The sequence below is a fragment of the Ictidomys tridecemlineatus genome, chromosome 10, assembly GCF_052094955.1.
Source record: "Ictidomys tridecemlineatus isolate mIctTri1 chromosome 10, mIctTri1.hap1, whole genome shotgun sequence".
Lineage (NCBI taxonomy): Eukaryota > Metazoa > Chordata > Mammalia > Rodentia > Sciuridae > Ictidomys > Ictidomys tridecemlineatus.
Window position 1 is genome coordinate 8,620,153 of NC_135486.1, and position 25,859 is coordinate 8,646,011.

At 42.8% G+C, this 25,859-nt stretch overlaps 1 long non-coding RNA gene across 1 annotated transcript in view; it reads left to right on the plus strand.

Moving 5' to 3' along the window:
* LOC144367120 (uncharacterized) overlaps positions 1-25,859 on the plus strand; it is a 41,261-nt gene that overhangs the window by 2,823 nt on the left and 12,579 nt on the right. The window lies entirely within an intron of this gene.

Below are 25,859 nucleotides of genomic sequence, written 5' to 3' on the forward strand. Positions count from 1 at the left end.
CTTGGTTAATTTCCTTCTTTCATTGATGATTTTGGGATCCTTAAGGTCAGCCATTACCCTCGCTCATTCAGACAAATTCTATGAAATTTTAATATTTTTCAGACAGTCGATCCAACAACCCTGTCTCCCGACTCCTGGGTACTGATCCTCCTAAGCTGTCCTTTCTCCCCTCTTTGTCCACCTCTGCTTTGGTGGCTCCTCCTGCGTCCTGCTTGGTGGTCAGTGTCCCACCCGTCTTCACGTTATTTCTCTCGTTCTACTTTGGCCTCACACATTTCCTGACTCCTGGTCTCCCCATTTCCGCACGTTTTATCCACACCTTTGTGAGTCCTGTTTTTCTCTGCGTCGTCTGGACCCCGGGAGTTCTACAGAGACCCAAACCACTCCTTCACAAGCATCTTTGCTTCTTCCCTGCGTCAGGCAGAGCGTGGGGTAAAACCCTGAGCTAGACCCAGTGGTGCGAGTCTTCTTCCTCTTCTCTGCTTCTGCACCTGCGGAAGGGACTATCACGGGGAATGAACGTGGTCTCGAGGGTTGGCGTGTGAGAATGTTACGGCCTCGCCTCTAGCTCGTCCCTTGCTATTCCTCCCAACCTTCCGTCGTGGTGGGCTCTTCCTTTAATGACTTTCACTTCCTATCCGTGTCCTCAAACCTCATCCTCAACCTCCAATCCTTCACTCTCAGTGGACAATCAAGAAAATTTAAAAAAGCATAATTTCTACCCCTTAATATTAACTTGCACACATTTGCCCCACTGTGGCAAACACTTTGGTTGCTTACCCTCCTGCTCTTCCTTGAAACAGAACCCCAGTCGGGGTGTCTGGCGGCCATACTCTTCAGGGAAGCCAGGGGCTGCCCTGGTGGCGTACTGCAGTTAGCCCAGCTCACTCGTGCCCCTTAGCTGCCCACTCGTGACTGCCCCATTTCCTTGTGAGCTCCTGGCTTAGGCTGTGGAGAGTTTCTGGTATTGGATTTGGCTTATCCATAATCCCATTATTCATCTATAGATCCCTTCTGAGTCAGTGCATCCACTTTTATGGTTTAAATTGTCCCCACCTTTGCTAATTTTTGCTGGATGGTCAGATTCTTTGGTTGAATGACTTGCTAAAAATTTGCATCAGGCTGCCACTCAGCCCCCCAACCTTACATGGCTGAGCTGAACACACTGTCTTCCCTACCGGACCCCCTCCCTGCTGTCTTCTTCAGCTGGGCTTGGCCCCTCAGGTATGAGTCACTGAAGTGGACACTCGAGGGCCATCCTGAGTGCCCTCCTTCCTTCCCCTCTCCTCACCTAATCTACCACCCACATGGGCTGTTTTGCCTCCATGAACCTCAGTCCCACTGTCACCTCTTCTTTTGTTCCCACAGCCACTCCTCGGTTTGGGTCCCCGTCGCCTCTCTCTTAACCACCATGATGATGTCCTCGCCATTCTCTGTTCTCTGTCTTCTCCAACTCACCCTCCACTCACCAGAGGAAGGCTGCTGGGCAAGAGGAAAGAGGAGCAGAGAGACCTCCAAGGGAAGTCCCTCCTGGAGCGAGCGGCCCGAGGGGCCAAGCCGTGGTCATGGGTTCTCCCCGGGGGAGGCATCTTTTCCAGGTTTGAGAGTCTCTCTCTCTGTGGCTGCCACTCTCCCCTCACACCCACCTCCCCAGAGCCCCCAGCACTCAGCTTGGACCCTCCATCCACTGCTGGGCATAGGGGAGTCCTGGCCGACCGTGGGGTACCAGGATTCAGATGCGCTTCCTGTGTCCTGTCCCTCCTTGCAACACAGAGAGAGAAAGAGGAGATGTCATCCGTGTCTGAGCAGCAGAACTTCAGGTTAGGGTGAGCGAAGGTTCCCGGTAGGCAGACTTCTTGCTTACCAAAGTCTCCAGGCCATAGTACAGAGAAATTACCTACTTGACCCAGTAACCCACCAGGGAGACTCTTGTCTTGGAGCAGTAAGTTTTAAGAATCTTGACACTGGTATATTCTTTAGCTGCTTTCCATAGGGAAGACTTCTCAAAGTAAACGGAGGCAGAGGGAGCTAGTGATTTCTAGGCTGTTTCTGGGGCTAGGAAATAGTTTTAACCTGGGAGAGACTGTGTCAGGACAAGGGCGGAAGGGACACTTGCTCATCGGTGGTGGGCTGCATTCTTCTCATAACACTTGCTGCAGAAACATGAGTCGTGACCACATCTTTCCTGATCAGGGCCTCAGAGTCACCCATAAAAATTCTCATGTGGCCTTGTCAGATGGCCTTGAGTGTGACCATGAGCTGTCCAAATCCCCCCTCTACTTTAGGACACTGAAATGGAAAAATCCCAAGAAGCACTGCAGTGGATTCCAGGGCTCTTAGGTTGGGTTTCCTTAGCTGTTTGGTACAAGATAAAGAAGTAGAGAAAATGTTATGTGGGTGGAGGTCTCATGGGTGGAGGTGATGGGGAGAGGGCCACACACACTGCAGACGTGGGGGACTTGTGCTCAGGATGGGGGCCGTAGGGGATGGAATGAGAGGTCTCAGGGAGTATTCACCTTTCCCCCTCCTTTCTTTGCTCCCATCTGCTCAAGAGGCACCAGAAATCCGAAAGGTTGCAATATGGCAGTATATTTTATCTAAAAAAAAATTTCTGCCTTTTGATCTTAAGAAGTTATGACCCTGCAAATTGGTTAATTTTGTAAAAATGTTCAAAATAAGGGTGAGTCATAGATTATAACTCTCCATATCCCTCACTCAGGAGGCCCACAGTTTCTAAAATCAGTCATCAATTCATTTTATAAAGCAACCATAATTTTAATCTCAAGATTTTAGCCAAGAACTAAAGTAAAACAAAAGACTGTTTTCATTTATAAATTCAGATATAGGAATTCTAAATAAAATAACAAAGAGACTAGTTGATAATTGGCTGAGGGAGTACTAAGGGAGGAGGAGAAGGGAACGGAGGAGGAGAATGGAAAGACACAAAGGCAACTCTGTTCATGTCATTACCTGGGGGCCACTGGTTTTAATTAAATCAAGAAACCACAGAGAAGAAAAATATGTGCAGAAAAATGTGACACTGTATTATAAGAACAATAGGTGGTAGTTGGTAAAAGAAGTGGATTTGAAACCTTGCCTTCCTTTCTTCCAGCACCGACTACCTTATATGGCAATGAAATCTGCATAACCAGCTAAAAAGAGTGAATCAGTTTGAGAGGTAATGTGCAGGTTGAGTAGTCAATAGATCTGGGATCTAGTCCACTCAACCACTCATTTACCTTGAGAACATAGAGAAGTCACTTAACTTCTCTGTGGAATAAAGGTATAGGTCTGGATCAGCAGTTCTCAAACTTTAAAATGCATATGAGGGCTGGGGATAGAGCTCAGGTGGTAGAGTGCTTGCCTTGCATGCACAAGGCCCTGGGTTCCATCCCAGCACCATACCAAAAAAAAAAAAAAAGCATATAAATCACCTGTGGATTTTGCTGAAATGTGGATTCATGTTTGGGAGATCTGTGACAGAGATTTGGCCTTTCTGATAAGCTATTAGGTGATATGAGTTATCCTGGTCTCTGTACTTCACCATAAAATGTAAGGCTCTATTTAAAAAAAAAATGGGTCTGGGTTGAGAGATCTGAATTGGTTTCCCTCTCAATGTGACCCATTGTTTTTCTCTGGCAGACTTTAAAATTCTACCCTTATTCATTATGTTAGACCTTTTCATAATAATGTGCTTTGGTGTGGGTCTGTTGTACTTTTGTATATTTGGGGTCCTGTATGCTTCCTGTATTTGATTTTCCATTTCATTCTTTAGGATGGGAAATTTTCTGATATTATTTTATTGAAAAGATTGTGCGTTCTTTGGTTTATATCTCCAAGCCTTCACCTATCCCAGTAAATCTTAAATTTGGTCTTTTCATGTTATCCTATATTTCTTGGAAGTTCTAGTCATGGTCTTTTAATATCTTTTCTCTGCTGTCAACTTTTGTTTCAAGATTATATATTTTTCTTCATTGACTGAAACTGTGTCTTCCAAGTGATCTAGTCTGTTGGTGACGATTTCAGTTGAATTTTTAATTTGGTTTATTGACTCTTTCATTTCAAGGATTTCTGCTTGTTTTTTTCCCCCAGAATCCCTATCTCTATTGAAGTGATATTTCACTTCCTATATTTTCTGAATTCACTGCTAATACCATCCTTTACTTTGCAGATCAGTTTAGCTATGTTCATTCTAAATTCCTTCTCTGACATTTCTTCCACTATGGTGTTGATGGATTCTGATATTGGAGTATCTTGTTTTGTTTGGGGCGATTTGTTCCCTTGCTTTTACATGTTGTTTGCATGTCTACCCATCGAACAGTATGGATCTGAGAGTTTCTATCCTGTGGACTTACAGTGTCACTGAAGGTTTCCAGTACCTCACTTGCTGAGAATCTCCCTATCTGCTTTCTTGGTTCCATGCCACAGAGTATTCTATTCTGCCATCTTGAAACCCCCAGAGATAGAAGGCTCTAGAGGATCTTTATGTCTCTCCCCATTCAATTGTACACGGTTTTGTGACGCTCTCTCACAGGCAAGCAGCTAACATTTCCTGCATTACAGTGATGAACGTGATTAATGACAAGAATCATTCTAGTGGATAAGGGGAAAAAACCAGGAAACGCAGGCTCTTGGTGGATGATCTAGCAGTGGAGAGGCAAGAGCGGCTGAGCTAAGTCAAAACCAGGGAATGAATTTCAGTGCACAGGATGTGCTTAGAGCGAGGGGATGAGCAACGGAGAAAGATAATCAAGAATCCTGTGAGAGTGAAGGTGCTTAATGAAGAATCCCCTAAATTGCAAAGGAACAAAAGGGCGATAGCACTGTGAGCCCTCCTCCTGCTCTCTCTGGGTCTTCTAGCTTTGTTTGGAGGGCACACTGTCACTGTGATCCTTGACACCTCTCCCTCATCACTTAGCTATTTAAAATGCAAACACTGATAACGGGGGCATGTGTGTACAATGTGGTGCAGTCTGAAGACGCAGACTTGGATGTCGACTGACAGCTATCCTGGTCCTTGATTTAAGGCCTAGTACCAGGAATGGAGGATCTTCAACACAGGTCCTGGGTTTGTCTGAGAACTGGGGCAAGAAAGGAAAGGGTAGGGAAGACCCAGTAAGAGAAGCACTCAAAATGCTTCAAAACTGGAAATCTTCCCATTTATTCAATGAGACAATGAATTCAATATCATGGAAATAATAATTTCTTAAGCCATTTGATATTAAGGAAAAATTCTGTAAAACACTCATTGTTGCTCAGTGTAAAAAAAATGGAATAAAGGTTAGGTAGGTTGAGATTGCCTAGCTTGTGTGTGTGTGTGGAGGGCAGCATTAAAAGTCAGTTCTCTTCATTCTCTATCAGTGGAGTCCCCCCACCCCATTGTGTTAGGTACCCAGAACCATATATTTAAAGTTTGAATTGGAATTTGTACTCACTCACCTTCCTTATCAGCTGTGGTGATATAATTATTAGATACTTTCCTTCCTTACTTGATAGCAAAATGTTGTAGAAAATAAACAGTCTAAGCTGGGCTCAGTGAAGCGTAGAATCCCGGCAACTTGGGAGGCTGAGACAGGAGGATTGTAAATTCAAGGTCAGCCTCAACAATTTAGTGAGGCCCTTCAGCAACTTAATGAGAACCTGCCAATAAATAAATAAACAAACAAACAAACAAATAAATAAATAAGATTGTTGGGGATGTAGTTCATTGGCAAAGCCCTGGATTAAATCCCTAGTACCAAGTAAACAAATAAACAAATAACAAAAATACCAAAAATAATAGAAAGAAAGAAAAAATAAATGGTCTGCCATTTTGGTGGGAGTGACAACCATTGGGTGGCAATACTGGTGCTTTTTCCATTTTCTTTTTTGATGGATTTTTATTTACTTTCCTCTGAGAATTCACATTCTTCAGTAAGGTCTGGGCCTTTTTGCAGCCAAGGGAAACACAATCTTGAGTAAGTTAATAAAAAACCAGTGGAGTAACTGTTGAGGCAGGAGAATGTGATGGGATTACGGCCAATGGGACACGAGGGGAAGTTGTCTTCTCTTGCAAAAAGGGAACATGGCAGAGAGAATCCCTTTTCTGCCTCTAGACTTGTGCACTACAGGTGAGCTGAGGCCTGGAGCTATGGCATTATCTTGGAATCAGGAGTGGAAGAGACTTGATTTGTTCAGGAGTCCTTAATCATGTCATTGAAGGACTGGATCCACCCAGCCCCTCCTCCAGAACTTGAGCTGGGGTTTCTTTTTTGGCAGACAGAAGCACCCCAATGCATACAGAGCAGCTGAGATTCACTTTGTCATCACTGGCATCAGACAACCAGGAATCTCAACTCCATCACCAGGTATCTCTGTGATCCTGCAAAAGTTATTGTGCCTCAGCTTCATTCTGTGTGAAAATGGAGATAATAAAAATATCTATTCACACTGTGAAAAGTAAAGTAAGAAAGTATGTGAAAATTGTCCTTATTGCTTTATTAATAGGATGTGATATATGATAACAACCGCACAATCAGGTTCCATTGCTAGCCATTCTTTAGTAAGAACGCTTCAAAGTCTTCCTGGGTTCCCAGGAGAGTCACTGTGGCCTGGGACATCTGTACCTTTCTCTTCTCCTAAGAGCAATGTGGAAGAGCCAGGCTGGTTTCCGTTTGGGGTGGAGGACTTCCTTAACGGAACATGAAAGCAGCATTCATGAGAAGTAAAGGGGGGCTCATTGGAATGCTTTTGGGGCCAGCATTCCATGAGCATTTCCAGCATTTCACTGGGTGTGCGGGGGTGTCACACACACCAGGTAAGTTCTCTCCATTTTTCTCTGCACTGAGAAGCATAGAACTTCATACAGATTTCACCTGCAAGATCTTGTTTCTGATGCATAGAGGAGACCTAAGTCTAGGAGCCCAACTGCACTGTGCTAGTGAGAGCATTAATTCCCCAGGCAGAGCTTTGTAAAGGGCCATCTTCCCTGTTCCCCTGGACAAGACGGACAGGGCAGCTCTGCCAAAGTGTCACAGCCTGAGTGGCACATAAAAATGGAGATAATAAAAGACCTGTTACGGTAGAAATTTATTGGTTTTATTTTAACTGGCTTCTTTTAATTGTTCTTAATCTTTCACGTGTCTAACCAACCAGGCGAGAGTGGTTGGGAAAATATTCCAACATGTGTCCTGTAAACTCAAATTTTAGATTCTTCTTTGAAATAACAAGCTCTTCTCCATTTACAAAGTCATTTTCAAGCTGAAAAAATTCCCTCTGTGTTTTCCGTTGTATGCGATCCTGGTTGTCGTAGTCAGACAGAAAGTATGAAGACACTTTTTGTTTGTATCAGTGGTGAAAACCTTAGCAGCAGACAGTGACTGCCCTGGGTCTGTCACTTGGATACATCAGACATTTATTTTCCACGTTTCCAGAGGCTGGAAAGTCTAAAACCCAGGTTCTTATATATTTGGACTCCAGGGTGGGTCCTCTTCCAAGTTGCAAGTGCCATCTCCTCCTCATGTCCCCACAGGGTGGGAAGAGGGTGAGAGCCCTCTAGGGTCTTTTATGAGACTCCAACTGTTTCCCTCCAAGAGGCTCTGCCTCCTCAATTATCACAGGGGGGTTAGGATTTCAATATATGCACAAACACAGAGTCCCTTACGACCACTTCTTAGCTGTCCTGCAAACATTGCAATAGCAGCTTGGTTTACAGATACAGGCTTTTTGTCTCCCTTTGTGTTGCAAGAGTAGAGGCCGGAGGAGCCTCCTGTTTGGTGTGGATTCGCTTATTTCTGACTGGACCCGAGCATGTTGTGATTCCGACCAAGGTGCCCCTGGGAGAAGGCTCTCCTGGCTGTGGGCTGGAGTTCTGGAGAGAGCCTCCTGCAGTGTGCCTGGACTGCATAATGAGGAGGAGGAACCCCGGGGATCCGTGCTTGGCCCAGTTCCATCCCTCAGCCCTGATTTTTTTTATGGAAGGTCAGGAAGGAGTTGCTGAGCCCATGAACATCTGCCTGGAGTGATAGTTTCCAACTGGTCTTCCTCCTCTTGAGGTTCAGCTTCAAATTTAATTAGGTAGCTAATGATGGTAAATTACCGAATTAATCAATGAATGCCAAAATGCTTTGTCTATACAAAACACTAGGCATCATTTCTAGGGTGGTTAATATCTGATCCAACTTTGAGGACCAATCTAGAAAAATAGTTTATGATGATAATAATAATAATAATACCTTTTGTGGTCTCGACTGAATTTTTCTTTTGGTCTGGAACGTTGTCTTAGGGGAGCATCTCATACAGCCTGGAGTTTCCCACTTAGAGGAGAGACTTCTCCCTTTGCCAGAGGCATTGCTGGGGAAAGGAGGCCTGGTGGGAGGGCTGTATCCAGCAGGTAAGGCAGAAAGGTAAACAAGCCCTTATCACTCAGGAAGGTATGTGCTGTGGGAGGGTGGTATTGAGGGAGCGTGGGGTCCCAAGAGGGGGTCTGGAAGTGACCCAGCGGACTTGGACTTGAGAGCTCCTCCAGTGGAGGTGAGGAGGGTGGAAGTGGGCAGGCGGAGTAGCATGAAAAAACGTGTGTGTGTGTGTGTGTGAGAGAGAGAGAGAGAGAGAGAGAGAGAGAGAGACAGAGGGAGGCGTGGGGAGAGAATGAATGTATGTATGTAGTGTATGTGGGGAATAAAAAATTGCTAGTAGTGTTTGGGAGCCTAGTAAGAGAGGTAATTAACAGGCGAATGTGCTGTTATTTAAAGAAGAAATATTAAACACATGTACGATACCTCCTCCCTACAAAACCTCATCAAAAGGATAGTAATTGGATTTTTATAAAGATATAAGCCATGGGAATAAACAGAACAGGAGAAAAACCAATGCTAACAAAATTTTTAGAAGCTATGCAGTAGACAGAAGAGCGGAACTTGATTGAGTAGACTGGGGAAAGTGGAATTCTAACCTTAAGTCAGGGGGAAAATTAAGAAGGAAGCTATTTGGACTAGAGATCATCCTCACAAAATCTCAGGAGTCAGAGTTAACGGACACTCTGAAGTTAGAGGAAAAGGAGGATATGAAATGAGGAGGATTGGTCCAAATTGTTTTAAAAGAAGACCTGGACTCCCAGTCATTTCCTCATCTGTCCTGGAAGATGGCCTCCCACGTTCACCTTGGCGGAAGACTTGAGGGTTAGTCTCTTGAAAGGATAAATAATTAGAAACCATTAAAGTTGGGTGTGGGGATATAATACTGAAAGCACGGCGACTTAGTGAAAGTTCACATATCAAGATGGAGAACCTCTAGTCTTCATCCCCTTCGACTGTCCCTTTGTGCTCAGTGTGGATTGGAAGAGGCTTCCTTGGAAATAGGAATTCAGGAAAAATGGCCCAAAGATACTAATCTTGGGCTGGGGATGTGGCTCAAGCGATAGCGCGCTCGCCTGGCATGCGTGCCGCCCGGGTTCGATCCTCAGCACCACATACCAACAAAGATGTTATGTCCGCGGAAAACTAAAAAAAAAAAAAAAAAGATATTGACCGTGGACTTCCCCATGGAGCCCAGAGGGATACATAAATGAAGACAAGTCCACCCATAGACTAAACACTTTCAGGCAACTTTTTACAATATCAAGGATTCTGAGAAATCTGGGAAAAGCCACAAAGATGAAAGATGGAGACAAAAGCAAACAGAAACAAGCAGCTTGGAAGAAATAGAGACTTCAAAGGAAAAGAAGATTTAAATATAACACTATTGTTAATATCCCTAGAGAGGTAAGAGAAGGCAGTGCTCCAAAGAACAGGGATATGAGCCTACAGAAATAGCACCCAGAGAATAGAGAGCTCTTGAAAATTAAAGATGTGAAAGGAGTGAAAATCTCAATAGAAGCTTTGGAAGGAAAAAATTAACGAATTCTTCCAGAAATGAGAACGTGAACAAAGAGGCCATAGGAGAGAGAGCCTTTGAAAATTGTCTAAGAAGCAAATAAAATGAATTCCAGGAAGAGTTCAGATAAAATGAAGGGAAGGAAGATATCAACAAATAAGTGAGAAAACTTCCTGGAACCCAAGGGCATGGGAGTCACCAGGACCCTGTACAGGGAGTGAAGAAACCATCACACAGAGCTTCATCACTGTGAAACTTAGAATCATCAGAACAAATGGGGAAACTACAATTTTTGAGAGAAGGGGCAATAAAAGATGTCATGCCAATGGTCAAGATTCAGAATGACATCAGACTTTTAATAGCCCTGGAAGTAGGAAGACAGGGGAAATGTGCCTTCGAAACCCGGAGGGAAAGCGATAGGACTTAGAATTGTGGGCCAGCCAAGTGCCTCCTGATGGTAAATTACAGACATTCAGACAGGGGCTTTCCAAATTCTGCCCCTTTCAGGAAGCTAATGGGAGAGGGGCTCCAATAAAGTGTAGATTAATACCATGAAAGAGAAACTGTGTGCGGGTGGAAACACAGGCCCCAGTACCAGAGAGAGGTTAGTTGAAACCCCATGAAGATGGTGAGCAGCGTTACCAAGATGGCGGTCTTGTAACATGCTCTGAGTTCAGGAGGCTCAGAATGGAGCACGTCAGAAGGCTTCAGGATGATTTCTTCAAGAAAGTGAACTTGACAAGAAATGGATAGGATTCCTAATACTTCTGGGGGCAGGGTGCCTGCCCAATTGGCAAAGATACCAACGATGAAGTAGTCTGCCCAATGGACACAGATCTTCTGATCAGCTGCAATACTGATAAGTACACATAAAAGTAACAAAAAACATGGCAATAAAAATCTAAGCAAATAAAGAAGACAACTATTGCCTCCAGAGAAAACAGAAAGTTGTGTAGTGAAGAAGTCATTATAGTATATCATATTTCTCAGTTACAAAACATGTTTACATAGTAGTAGTAATATAAACATGGAACATGCATGCTACTAAGTGGTGCATAGAAGGAGGAATGTATTTTGGGAATGGAAGCGTATGTGAGACAGAATCCTCTTCCACAGTAGGAAATCAATAGGTTATGTCCAGTAATGAGAAAAATCAGGAGATAGTAATGTAGTGATAGTCTTTATCAAGATAGAAAACACAGGAGAAGAAGAATTGAGAGGAAAGGTGATCACTGAAGTGTCGTTCACTTGAGATACCCATGAAACAGCCCAGAGAGGTTTATACTAGACAGCTGCCTCTCTTGAATCCAACACCAGCCAGGCTCAGTTAGATTCTTGTAGGATTTACTTCTCTCCTATCTTCATGGCTGTTTCCTCAATCCTCTGGGGAGGTGATAGCTGCTCCCATCCTAGGTGCTGTGGGAGAGACATTCATTAGTTCTAAACAATGACTGCCTCAGGGCACCAGGGCCTTAGTGACTTGCAGAAGTCACCTGGTAAGGGCTGGCCCAGAGGGTGGGAATGAGATTTGGAGTGACTGTCCAGGGAGCAGATGAAGCTGGAAGATGACCAAGGACAACCACTAAGGACACCACCAGGTTAGAGATGAGCAGAGCTCGGAAACTGTAAGGGGACAGAAGAGCCACTGGAACAGTGATTTTAAAGTGGCATCCAGAAGCTACAGAAGAAGGGATTTTGGAGAAGGGGCTTGGAGGGTGAGAAGCGGGACAGAGAAGTCATGGGAAGCAAGAGCTGTCGGGCATGGGTTTGCCTATAAGGAGGGTGGTAGTGAACCGAGCCCAAGCAGAGTGGTCGGAGCAGGAGGTATTCAGCAGGCAGATTGCAGAGCAGTGCCACCCAGGAATCAGCCAGCCGAAACCAGCTTTTCTTGATGCCCATGACCTTGACCTATGCTAAAGCTCCCTTCATGCTCCAAGTCACATCCAGGAGGAAGCTGTTTCCGCCCAGGGGACCTCTTAGACACACAAGGTTGGCTTTCCATAATGACTCTGTGAGAACAATTTTAGGAATTCATGGACCTTGGCTAATCTTATTATCACATTCTTTAGTTATCTTTATGTTTTTTTTTAAACTGTGAAACTTTAAATGGGATAAAGAACTGAGATGACCAGGACAAGAGTGTGCAATGTATTTACCTTGCCCTTCCAGTACTTTCTCAACATCAGCCAAGAGCTTTTCACCTGGAAAGGCAAGGGCTTCCCCGTCTTATGAATAGGTGGCATTGATCTGTCACTGGAGCCTCAGGTGGTGCTGCATTACTGCTCCAGACATACATACATCTATCTATCTGTCTATCTATCTATCTATCTATCACCTATCTATCTACCTACCTACCTACCTACCATCTATCATCTATCTATCTATCTATTTATCTATCTGTCTATCTATCTATCATCTATCACCTATCTATCATCTATCTCTTATATTTACCATTCCTTTAGAGTTTCAGAGATAAAAGGATGGAGCAGATATAGATTACTCCCAAGAAGCTTATAGCAAAGGGATGGTCTTTGTGCCCAAATAGTTCTGGTACAAAGTCAAAAGGGCTAGGGGACGTTCTTCTCATGGAAGGCTTTCTATCCAGATCATACCTGGGAGAACTAAGGTAGGATGGTGTCTACCGGGAAATGTGTCCATTACTCTGTCCCTTGGCTGACCTGCAGGTGATTTCAGACTTTCCAGAGCCATGTGGGTTGTGAACTCTTAACCTACAGGTCTGCCTTCAGAAAGAGTCGCCGCGTTACCTGTGCAAAGACAGGGTAAAGAGGAGGATCCTTCTGAAACTTGTGTTGGCATTTGTGACAGGGATCCCTCTCTAAGGGAGAGGGAAAAACAATGACAACAGTTTTTCCTCTTCTCAATCTCAGTACAGCAGAGCCTCTCGGGCCATCAAAAATGCCCCCCACACAACCAAGCAATTCTGCACTGGACTCTCCAGGTGACACCAGTGAGTGTCCTATAGTTCAGTTCAGCCCTGACACTATCTACCTGAAGATAGCATCAGAGGCCCAGAACACAGAACACCCACAGAACTGATCCCCACTGCAGATGCCAGCCACAGGCCCCGGGTTCTAACAACCAGAGTTTACGGGACCTCTACTTGGGTTTAACTAATTACTAGAGCAGCTCAGGGAACTCAGAGAAACACTGTACTTACATTAACTCCTTTTATTATAAAGAGTATTACAGAGGGTACAGATGAACAGCTCCTGTAAGAGACGCGTAGAAGGTACTCCCTGTACTCGGCCATCTGGAGGCTCCCTGAGCCTGGTCCTTTGGGGTTTTATGGAGGTTTCTCCTTCAGGCAGGATTGTGTAGAGCATTGGTGACCAACTTAATCTTCCGCCTTTCCCTCCATCCCAGAGTGCAGGGGGCTGGGCGGAAAGTTCTAATCCTCTAATACACCTTGGTCCGCCAGTTACCAGCCCCTTCTAAAAGCTAGCCATGGGCTCCCAACCCCCAGAGATGTCAGTAGTATACAGAAAACACTTACCATTACAGAGACTCAGAAGTTTTAGGAGTTGTGTGTCAGGACACAGGCTCAAAGACGGACCGTCTACAATGTCATGCTCCCTGTGACGGGGTTAGGAGTTGGGATACACGTGTGGGGAAAGGCTTCTGACTTGCTGGGTGTTCAAAGGCTGCATCAGAATTTAAGCACCCTCCACCTTGTAACCCCAGGTTCGGATCCTACCTGTCTGCGGCTATGAAACTAAGTCAGATTCACAGTCATGCCCAGAGCCCATCCGTGCTTCAGAGAGTCCCTTCACTTCCAGGAGTTTCTCTCCTCAGATATTTCTGGGCCCTCTCTTCGGTTTTGTTCCTGCATCTCAAATGTTCCACTGGTCTCTGGGAGTCACCATGGGGGGTGTAATGGGGGACCCTGCCGCAGCTCTGACAGCCAGATGGTCAGCCAAGTAGGAAGGCTGTGCCCTGTTCCCACTGGCCGCCAGGCCTCTGGCCGCCTTCCCTCTCGGAGGCAGTGGGGAATGCCCTTCTCCTTGGCTTGATCTTATTGCACTGTGAAGCTATTGGACCTCAGTGACGTGGTATCCTCTTTGCCCTGCATCCTTACTTCCCAGAGTGGGGGGCTCATCTAGATGGCTCTGGGTGGGTGATGTCAGGCACTCCGGGAACTCTGCTCCCTGAATCCAGGCTCCATCTCCGCTCTGTTACGCTCTTATCTTGCTGTTGGTCTCTAGACATACCTCAGCACTTCACAGGACAGTCCACCCCCATTAGTCCTCAGTGTATGGCTGATTTGGATAGAATGCCCTACATAAGAATAATGTTCCCAGCCCTTTAATATTTCCTGGCAGTTAAGAAGTTCCAAAGAACTTGGGGGGTGGGTGGGGGGATGTTGTCTAACTGCACAACACCCACCAGCCATCTGTGTGTGTGAGCTGGCTAGAGGTTAAGACAGAGGGTACATTTTACATTTATTCATATGTTGGCAATGAATGAAATTGTCTTTTAAATGCAAATACATATAGTGATGCCCTAAAGGGCTACTTGGGACAAGGGATGGTGAAGTAGATCTGCAGAAAAAAAAAAATAAAAGCAGGAGGTCTGTGTTGGAGACGTGGCACCTGCCAGCGCCCGCAGTGGCAGCTTGCTGGGTTTGATCTGCGTGGCTCGTGGCCACTGCAGCTCGCTGGAGAGTCTCAGCCGTGTGTGGAGTTGTTTCCGGAACTTTTCGTAGTGCTGCAAGATGTCTATTAGAAGAGGTGGAATTGCATGTGTTGTAGAGGATGGGGAGCAAAGCAGAACTTAGTAGGAAGTTAGAAAGTTGGGGGATGAAAAGTTTTGGGGGAAAGAGGGCATGTGGCACTATTTTTGGCTGCCGACTCTATCAGCTTCTCATTTTATCTTTGAGATGTTCTCTGCTTTGGCAGAGAGAAGTCTTTTTTTTTTTTTTAAACCAGGGATTGAACTCAGGGGAACTTGACCACTGAGCCACATCCCCAGCCCTATTTTGTATTTGATTTAGAGACAGGGTCTCACTGAGTTGCTTAGCGCCTTGCTTTTGCTGAGGTTGGCTTTGAACTCATGATTCTCCTGCTTCAACCTCCAGAGCCACTGCGCCCAGCTAGAACAATCTTTTCTTTGTAGAAGCTACATCTTCCCTATTCTAGCCTTCCTCACATCTGGACCACAGGTAGATAACCAATGATTCACGAACCAGTCCATCCAGGATTTCCACTTGGAAGACAGAAATTCAAAAAAGCCAGGGCTATACTGAAGCTGGCTTGGTGGGTTTGAGGGTGTCAGTGGAGCTGGATCCATTGAAGCTTGATTCTGACCCTCCTGGAGCCTCCATGAGCAGCACAATATCCTTTGATCATTCCCTTTCTGCTTCAGTTACTTGACTTGCAACCAAGAATCCTGACACCAGAAACGAACAAACAAAAAAACAAAATCATCCAACCAACTGCGATCACGCCATGTTCAGAGAGGGGAAGAGAGGCCTCTGTAATCATCTTGCTTTGACACAAAGATAACGACCACCCGTTTCCTTCATGGCACTGTGTCAAGGTATTTCCATAGCATACTCAGTGTCCCGAGGACTGAAAAAAAAAGCTTCACTCTCAAATGGCTTTGGGAATTTGAGAAATGACCTGATAAGCACTAGCTGTGGAGCACTAGCTGTTAAAGGGAAAATCAAAGTCGCCTTCTTTCCTCTATAACTTCTCAAAATCTTCAGTGTTGATGCCTTTGAAAAGAGTCAGGAAGTGGGTGAACAACGACGTTCCCCCTCCCCTGGGAGCAGTGGAGGGATGTGCAGGGACCCAGGGTCAAATGCCACCTTCTTGGCTCATCCCAGTCATCTCCATTGTGATCCCAGGGTGCGTGCGCTCTCAAGTCCCGCTGCCTTCTACTATGGGGTCACGGAGACCCTGAATGTGAGACCCCGGGAAGAAGGTGCCCTCTTCCGGTCTCTGGGGCCTCTGGGTGTTAACCTGAGATCGTGTGCAAGGGAGAAGGTGACAACCCCGCCCGGAGCTTGCCGACCGCGTCTTGGTACTTGGTTTCTGCGCCTGTATTCTGACAAAGACAGGTGGCCGGGAGTTGGCGCTAGGGCCAAGACCTCCTAGTCCTGACTAAGCTTAATTGGGGGGGGGGCATTTCCAACTCACTAGAAAGCATATTCAACTTTCCATCCACTCCGCAAGCTTATAAATGAGACCCGTACAGAGAGATTTCACACAGACAGTAAAGGAAGAAAGAAAACCTTATCTTCTTCAAAGTAAGAAGCTCAGACATGACCATCTGTGGAAGGGTTTGTCATGCAAATGGGCACAAAGTAGCCTTAGTGCTCCCAATTATGCCCACGGTGCAAAGGGCAGAGCTTTAACTCAGAGTAAAGAAAAATAATGGCTCGTCTGTGGAGCACTAGGTGTTAGAGGAAAAATCAAACCTCTCTGCTCTATTATTTTTCTCACCTGCTGAGATGGCCCCAGGAAATCTGACACTCCCTGATAACTGTATCTCAACTGTGCTGCACGTGTCTGCCACAGAACATGGGCCAGAAAGACACGGATATGAATCTCCATGTGAGAGTTATCTCTAGATTATGTATTTATTATATTCCTATTCAACAAAGACAGGGATTTGTTTTTCCCCACTACTGTATCTGCAGGATACAAATATTTACTGAATTGATGAAATGTATCTCCTTCAAGAACAATAAGTTTGCCTGGGCCTCATAGACAGAGGTTGAACCAAACCAGCCAGAAACTTCTGCTATGACGTATGTTTGTACGTGTATGCCATGTATGTGTGTGTGTGTATTGTGTGCGTATGCAAAGGAAATTACCATCCCATCTCTTTATTCCCTTTGAAAAATCCAGCCACAGATCTCTGCTTTGTTGTGTTTAGGAGGACTGCACTTGATGCTCCTTTCTGCAAACCTGCGTATGTAGAAAAGTCCAACCCTGTTTCTGGTAATACAGTGGCTAGGTGCCAGCATGCTCTTCCTGACGTCATGATGGAAAGTCTAGTTAGTGCATATTTTAGAAAGCCTTAAAAACACTGAAGAAATGGTAAAATGTAGTAGGAAGGATTTATCAGTCTAACATCTGAGGGAAGGCGGGAACCAAGAAAAGTGAGCAAGTTTCTGTTACCTGCTTACCTCAGGGCTGCTACCGAGACATGAACGTGATCATCGATTCGTTGATTTTCATATAGAAGAGAGAGAAAAACACACACAAGGGAGGGAAAGCCAAGTCCAGTCCTGGTCCCCAGTTCTGCACCCCAGTGGATCACACTCTAAATGTGAATGTGAGCCAGAGCTGAGCTCCACCTCATCCTTTCCACACACAGGGAGTTTCAGGGCAAGTTGCTGAAGCACAAGGCAAAACTGTCTAAAAACAAGATGAGCGCAGCTCTCCTGATCATTGACATCTTCATCTGCACTTCATGTCAGTCAAATTCACGTGGCCTGGTGGTCCAGGAGACTTCAAGTCAGGCTATTAAGTGTCCCCACAATGGCAATGTCCCACGCATGTGGCGAAAGTCAGCTCAGATCCCCTCTGAAGAAACGCTGCTTCATCCGAGGATGCAAAGACTTCTTTCAAGGAAAAGGAAAAAAGAGCAACTGATCGTTAAAAATTGCCAGAGCTGAGGACAGAAGAAACAGAATGCACAGACTTTAGATATTGTAATTACCAAGTTCATAATCCAAAATAAATATGATTATCATGTTTAAAGAAATAAAAGACAAGCTTAAAATGTCTGTGGAGAACATGAAATTATAATGAGGGTCTATCTGGGCAGATTTGAAGAACCAAATACAGTTTCTTGGAATGAAAATTAGGAAAACAAAATAAAAAATAAACCCAATGGATAGGTTTATCATCAGATGAGATGGAAGTAAAGAGAGAATGAGTGAACCAGAAGATGGGTCAAATAAGTCACCCAGAATGGAGCCCAGGGACACCACAGAGTGGAAACAGACGGACATCCAGACACGGAGAACGGAAAGGAGCATCAAACAAGCCCTCCCTGGAGCTCAGGGGAGGTGAGAATGGGGCAGGAGAATGTTTGAAGACATAAGAGCTAAAATTTTTTTGATAACTCTTATAGACTAAAATGTACACGTTCAAAACCCCCCACAAATCCTAAGAAAAATAAATAGAAATGGGTGTCCATCTGGGTACACTGTAACGAAACTTGAGCACATCAACCACACAGAAACACTTTAAAAGCATCCAGAGTTGGGTGGGAAACGATCACCTTTAAAGGAGCATTCAGACAGAAAGTGGGTTTTTTTTGTTTGTAAAGTTTGTTTGATTTTGTTTTAATAGAAACAAAAAAATTCTGGAATCAAAGCTTCATGTTCTGAGAAGGAGATATTCATTAATTTAGGATTCTGTACCTGGGCAGAGTCTTTTTCAAGAATAAGACCAATATAAAGACATTTTTAGAAAACCAAAAATTTGCTTCCATGAAGACCCTCTTTCTAAAGGAAATTCCAAGGGATGGTCTTGAAGCAAAAGGAGTTGGCAGGCTCACCATCCCAGAGGGAAAGAGAGAAAAGTGGAGAAACGTCACTGATTACCTAAAACAACACCGATAATTGGTATTGTTCCTTTTTTTTTTCTCTTACAAACAAGATAAAAGTAAACTAAAATAGCATGTGAGTCTGGTGGAGCATAAGTGTATTAAAGTGTCTTGAAGTCTGTGCATTGTACAAAGAATGAAGTATTCTCTAAATATAGACTTTTTGCCTATTGTAAATTCTAAGGTAGCCACTGAAAGAATAACAAGTGTATGATTTCCCAACTAGTCAAAGAGAAACAAGAGGACAAAAAAAGTCCTCATTTAATTTTTTTTTAAAAAAGGCAAAAAATGAGAGAAAAAGTCTTTTGGAAGACCTCACTGGAAGTGGGTGAGGGAAAAAGAGGCAAAAATAACTAAACATGAGCACTGTACTCTCGTCGACAAAATGGCTTCCCACGTAGTTATAGGCTAACAATTTTGATACCGCCATGTGAGTATACTGGAGTTGATTAATTAAGTAGATGGACGATAGACGGTGTGAGTGGGTTTCTCACTGTTGGAGTCAGAATTGACAGATGACGTGGGCAGGAGGCTGGAATGACCCACACGGAGGTGGATTGGAGTTGGAGGCATTCCTAGAAGCTCATGTCTAGCCTAGAAGAAACATGGATACAGGTGGGTCGATATGCATACATTTGCTCTGTCAGCTGAGAGACTTAAAGTGACCATGTCTAACACCCGGGTCTTGGTGTTAACCCATCCTCCAGCAATAGAAGCCAGGGTCTCTGAGGAAATGTCTCATCTGAGACCTGGCTGGGACTTATTGTGTTTCCAGAAAGTGTTCCAAGTGCACAAAACAAACAAGTGTTCAAAAGTAAATATAAACAAATAACCCCCCCCCCCCACACACACAATGATGCAGGTAGATCAAATGGCAATCGGGAGCCAACCAAAAATGCTCCCAATGCTCAAGCTGGAGGAATTTGAGCAGAAAGCAACAAAGTAGTGTTGGTTTATAACCCAAAATATAAAACAAATACCCGTGAGCATGTAAATATGTAAATAAATTATTTATTGAATAAATAAATGGGAGATAGAGATAATTTTCTCATGTGGAAACATTCCAGATTATTTATGTAGGTTCTCTGCCCTCAAGAGACGATGTGTAATTCTCCACTGCTGAAGTATGATCTGCACATAGGGACTTCCTTCCAAAGAATATAGTGTGGTAGAGGGAGGAAAGAATAACCTAATGGGGGAAAAACATGATCAACCCTGTTTTGATCAGCCAAGCAAGTGAGGTCCTCAGTAATAAGTCCTGCAGATGTTTGTGCCCCTGATGTGACATGATTCAAATGGTATTCCAACCCAACCAAATGGCCCCAGTCTAATCATGAGACAGACACCAGACAAATCCCAGTTGATAGACATTCTATAAAATACCCGACCAGCAATCCTCAAAGCTTCTTGAAAACAAGGAAAATCTGAGAAATCATTGCAGCCAATAGAGCCCAAGGAGACAGGATGACCGAATGTCATGTGGTGTCCTGGATGAGATCCCACTGAGAACAAGTGTGCTGGGTATAAACAAAGAAAACCGACTTTAGTTGACAATATTGCACCTAGGCCTAGGGTGGTGGGTGGTGCACGCCTGTCAGGCTAGCAATCAGGGAGGCTGAGGCAGGAGGATCACAAGTTTAAGGCCAACCTGGAAACTTAGGGAGACCCTAAGTTTATAAAAAATAAAAAGGGCTGGGCTTGAGCTCAATCCCTGGCACAAATGTAATGTAAGATGCTAATAGTAGGGGTCATGGGTATGAGATATGTGGGAACTCTCTGTATTATCTTTGTAATTGAATCTAACAGTGTTCTAAAAATTAAAGTCCATTAATTAAAAAAATAGTAAATACTACAGATAAAAAGAAAATTGAACTGTTTGGGTAAAATAGAAAATCCAGTGATATTCTATCTGTAAAAGAAACATCCAAAATATAAGGATATAAAAATGAGAATAAGAATGAAAAATAAATATCAGGAAAAACTCTAACCAGAAAAGAATATACTGCAGTTATTTTCAGACCAAAAAGCCGGAGTCCTGACTGGAGATCAAGGGGTTCACTTCATAAAAATAAAAAGTTTAATTCACACACAGAAAATTATTCAATATTGTGTGTTCCTTAATAACAAGATTTCTAAATATTCAAGCAAAATTTTACAGAACTTCAAGGAGAAACAGACATACCCATAATCAGAGTGGGTCATTGGAATACTACTCTCTTGGTAATTGAAGAAGTAGATAACATAAATTGGAATACAGAATATTCAAATAGAGTGATAGAGATACTTTATTTAATAGACATTTATCATTGCCTTGACCAGGGCAGTATTTATAGTGTTTTTAAATATACAGAATATTTTCCAGAATTGGTTATATTTTGAGTCAGAAAGCAAGCCTAAAGGTTAAAAAATATAGATGAAATCTTCGGAGTGCTATTCAGTTCAGATAGAGACACAATGAAAAGAGCTCTCATTTAGTTACTTTTTTGTTTTTAATTAATTTATTTCTTAGAATTTGTTATACGTGCCAGCTGAATGAACTTCAATTCATAGTATACAAATGGAGCACAATTTTTCATTTTTCTGGTTGTACACAAAGTAGAGTCACACCATTTGTGTCTTCATACACGTACCTAAGGTAATGATGTCCATCTCATTCCACAGTCTTTCCTACCCCCTATACCCACACCCTTCCCCACCCTCCCCTTTGCCCTATCCAAAGTTCCTCCATTCCTCCAATGCCTCCCCCCCACTAAATGGTTTAGCATCCACTTATCAGAGAAAAACCTTTGGCCTTTAGTTCTTTGGGACTGCCTTACTTCACTTAGCATGATATCCTTCAACTCATCTATTTACCTGACTTTATTCTCTTTTAATGCTGAGTAATATTCCATTGTGTATAAACACCACATTTTCTTTATACATTCGTCTATTGAAGGGCATCTAGGTTGGTTCCACAATGTAGCTATTGTGAATTGTGCTGCTATAAACATTGATGTGGCTGCATCACTGTAGTATGCTGTTTTTAAGTCATAAACCAAAGAGTGGGATAGCTGGGTCAAATGGTGGTTCCATTCCAAGTTTTCTAAGGAATCTCCATACTGCTTTCCAGATTGGTTATACCAATTTGCAGTCCCACCACAAGGTATGAGTGTGCCTTTTCCCCCACATCCTCGCCAACACTTACTGTTGCTTAAGAGCTGCCATTCTGACTGGAGTGAGATGAAATCTTAGAGTAGTTTTGATTTGCATTTCTCTAATTGCTAGAGATGTTGAACATTTTTTCATATATTTGTTGATAGATTGTATATCTTCTTCTGAGAAGTATCTATTCAATTCCTTAGCCCACTTATTGATTGGGTTATTTGTTTTTGGTGTTAAGCTTTTTGACTTCTTTATAAAACCTAGAGATTAGTGCTCTATCTGATGTGCATGTGGTAAAAATTTGCTCCCATTCTGTAGGCTCTCTATTCACCTCACTGATTGTTTCTTTTGCTGAGAAGAAGCTTTTTAGTTTGAATCAATCCCATTTATTGATTCTTGATTTTATTTCTTGTACTTTAGGAGTCTTGTTAAGGAAGTAGGCGTCTAATTCGACATGATGAAGATTTGGGCCTACTTTTTCCTCTATTAGGTGGGTCTTTGGTCTAATTCCTAGGCCCTAGATCCACTTTGATTTGAGTTTTGTGCATGGTGAGAGATAAAGGGCTTAGTTTCATTTTGTTGCATATGGATTTCCAGTTTTCCCAGCACCATTTGTTAAAGAGGCTATTTTTTCTCCAAAGCATGTTTTTGGCACCCTTTTCTAGTATGAGATAAATCTATATGTGGGTTTGTCTCTGTGTCCTCTATTCTGTACCATTGGTCTACAAGTCTATTTTGGTGCCAATATTATGGATTTTTGTTACTATTGCTATCTAATATAGTTTAATGTCTGGTATAGTGATGCCACCTGCTTCACTCTTCTTGCTAAGGATTGCTTTGGCTATTCTGGGTCTATTATTTTTCCAAATGAATTTCATGATTGCTTTTTCTGTTTTTATGAGGAATTTCACTGGGTATCATTTACTTTAAATTAAAAATACACTTCTAAATAATTCTTAGTCAAGAAATTCCTGTAGAATTTAGAAAACATTTTTTTGCTGAATATTAATTAAAACCCCCCTACTAATCAACATGTATAACATGAAGCTAAGCTGTACTTGGAGAGAATTTCACAGGTAAAATGTCAGTGTAAGTTAAAAGAAAGGGCAATCAATTTCAATAGTACAAGAAATGATAGTATGTCATGGCAAAGTTGGTTTTTATCTCATGAACACAAAGTTAAAAATTTTTTTTTGTGGTACTGGAGATTGAACCCAGGGGTGCTCTACCACTGAACTATATTCCTATTCCTATGAATTTTTGTTGAGACAAGGGTCCTGCTAAGTAGCCTAGGCTGGCCGTGAACTTGCAATCCTCCTGCCTCAGGCTCCTGAGTAGCTGGTGTGCGCCACCATGCTAGGCTGACCAAGCATTTACTGTAAACTCACAAATGCAAGATTTTAATATAGAAAATTTGTTTTAGTATTACTAGATGAATGAAGGAAAATTATTTAATAAAATTTCAATAGATACAGAAAAATGTTATTCACTTTTTATAAACTTTTAACAACCTGAGACTAGGAAGCAATTATTTAACTTAAAAAGGGGTATCTTAAAAAATAAGTGGAGGGGTAGGGAAATCATCATGCATAATGGTGAAACTTGGAAAGCTCTCTCTTTGAGGTTAAGAGTGAGATAAGAATGACATTTCTCAGCACTTTTCTCACCATTGCCCTAGTGATTTTAGCCAAAGAAATAAAGCAGGAAAAAGGTAGATTTAGAACAAAAGAAACAATACTTTATCATTCAAAAACATGAGTTTTGAATGTAGAAAATTTTATGGTATACTAGGAATAAAGGATTAGAATTAGCAACATTGCTAGATTAAAAAATTAATATATAGAAGTTTAATTATATTTGTTATGTATCGGCAATAGTTGGAAAATTAAAAAATTTACAAAGGTAGTAATTTATAAGATTATTCGAAATACTGTTAAGAGATCCTATGCCATGAGTCTTCCCTATCCCTGTATTTTTTGGTGGATGCTCCAAAAATGCAAGGCCCTGACAACTCTTTGTGTGGGCCAGAGCTTGGGGCTGTTTTTGCAGTGAAAAATGCAGAAGGATGAGATAACGTCTTCCTCTGGGGAAAAAGGCAGACAACTTATTGCTTGCAATAGAATTATCCTTCCTCAAGACTCTTGTTCCTTAGCAGCAAAGCAAACCCACTCTGTGCATGGTATCCCAAGGCCCTCCATGGGACTGGGTTGAGGAAAACCAATGTACATCCTCGTGCTGTGCAGTGAGTAATAGAGGCTCATCTCTGCAGGACTCTCATGTCTTCCGTCAGCATTCATGAAGCAATAATAAGAGAGCTCGTTCGCTTGTAAGTAGCGTAAAATCAAATCTCAGATCCCCCCAAATACCTGACAGAAAAATCTAATAAAAGAAATGTTATGTCTCTTAGGATGAAATTACAGTCCTTTGTTAGGAGACATAAAAGAAGACAGAATAAGTTTGAGAAATATTCTGGGTTCATTGATTGGAGGACCCAATACTTGATGTGGAGATTTATTGAAATTCCATAAAAATTTCAAGATTCTCTCTCTCTCTCTCTCTCTCTCTCTGTGTGTGTATGTGTTTTGATGGAACTTGACAAACTGATTAGAAAATTTATCAGAGATGAAAAGAGTTAAGAAAAAGCCGGACTCTCTTAAAAAACAAACAAACAAAAACACAACAAGGTTGGAAGTCTTGCCATAGAAATATCAAGGACTATTTTCAAATCATAATAATTGAGATACTGTGGTATTGGGGCTGGAATTGGCAAAAGACCTACATTAGACAGGTGACCTTGCAGATTAGTGGGCAAGGACAGACTTGCAAATACATCACAGTGGGAAGATGTTGGTTCCCACGGGAAGGAGTGAAGAACTCTCTACCTCACGTCATATATTGCATTGATTGTACAGAATTGCTATTTTTTAGGTCAAAAACTCAAATATAGGCCATTTCATGTAATCCTACATAATAAAAATTCCAGGTAGATTAAAAACTATGAAGCTGCCAGGCCTGGTGGTGCATGTCTGTAATCCCAGATACGTAGGAGTCTGGAGCAGGAGGGTCGCAAGCCCAAGGCCAGCCTCAGCAATTGAGCAAGACCCTGTTTCAAAATTTAAAACATTTCTTTTTAAAGAACTGGAGATGTAGCTCAGTGGAAGAGTGCTCTGGGTTCAATCCCTAGTATTGAAAAAACCAAAAAAACGATAACATAAGGAAAGTGGAAAATCAAGCAAAAAGTACAATGAATTTTTGAAGTACACATAACTGACAGATTTTCCTATGTAGAATATATAAAAATGACTCCTAAAATCAATAAGAAAGTGACAAGCAACCGAGTAGGGAATGGCTTAATGAGTTACAGCTCCTCTAAATTTGAGATGTTTTATCATATACTATCAAAAAATCCCGTTTTTTAACATGACCACTGTTCTCATCAGAAAAATTCGTAAGTAATAGGAAGCTGTCAAGCTCACTGTGACAGATACAAGTTTTCAACATCCTAATTTTCTCTCGGGAGCTCAAATTTTATCACTGGCTACAGATACTTTGGATTGTTTTCCTTGAAATGTCAGGCTCACCCGGCTCAGGTTTGAGGAAATGTCTGACAAATACCCAGCCTCAAAAACCACAGTTTGTCTGTCAGTTGTTCTTTCAAGTAAAAATGGTGTTTCTTGAGTGCAGTGGACACAGCTGGTGACCCCAGCCATGGCGGGTGCTCTCTTCCTGCAGCATGGCAGGGGGTGTGAGGGAAGCACTTTCTTTCCACAGTCACACGGGATGAACAGGAGACCGCTCAGGCTCAAGATAAAATACAGTTCATAGTTTTTACTCTTTCATCTAGGATCCCCTTAAGTGAAACTAGGATTTATTTATTTATTTACTTTTTTTTTTACCACCAGTGAAGAATATGATTATTATCAGGATAGTTTGTGGCCATTGCCTTGCTTTGTGGTAAGGCCCCTGCATCTTCTGCCCACCACCAATGCAAATGCCCGTGCAGTGAAATGTTGTGTTAATGTTATTAGAAACATACTTTGGATTTTGTGGGTTTCCTGAAAAGGTCTCATGGATCCCTGCAGATCTGTGGACCATGGTTTGATGGTTGATGCCTGGGAGGGGTGATTTTTTGCCCAAAGCCAACAAGGCAAATATGAAAACACCTGAAAACCAGGTGTCCCAGCTTCCTTTCCTGCCACCCAGGCACACAGTGGCTGATCTGGTCATGGGGACATTTGATGGGGCCCACATGATGGAGCTTTTTTGACATGACCTGTTTGAGA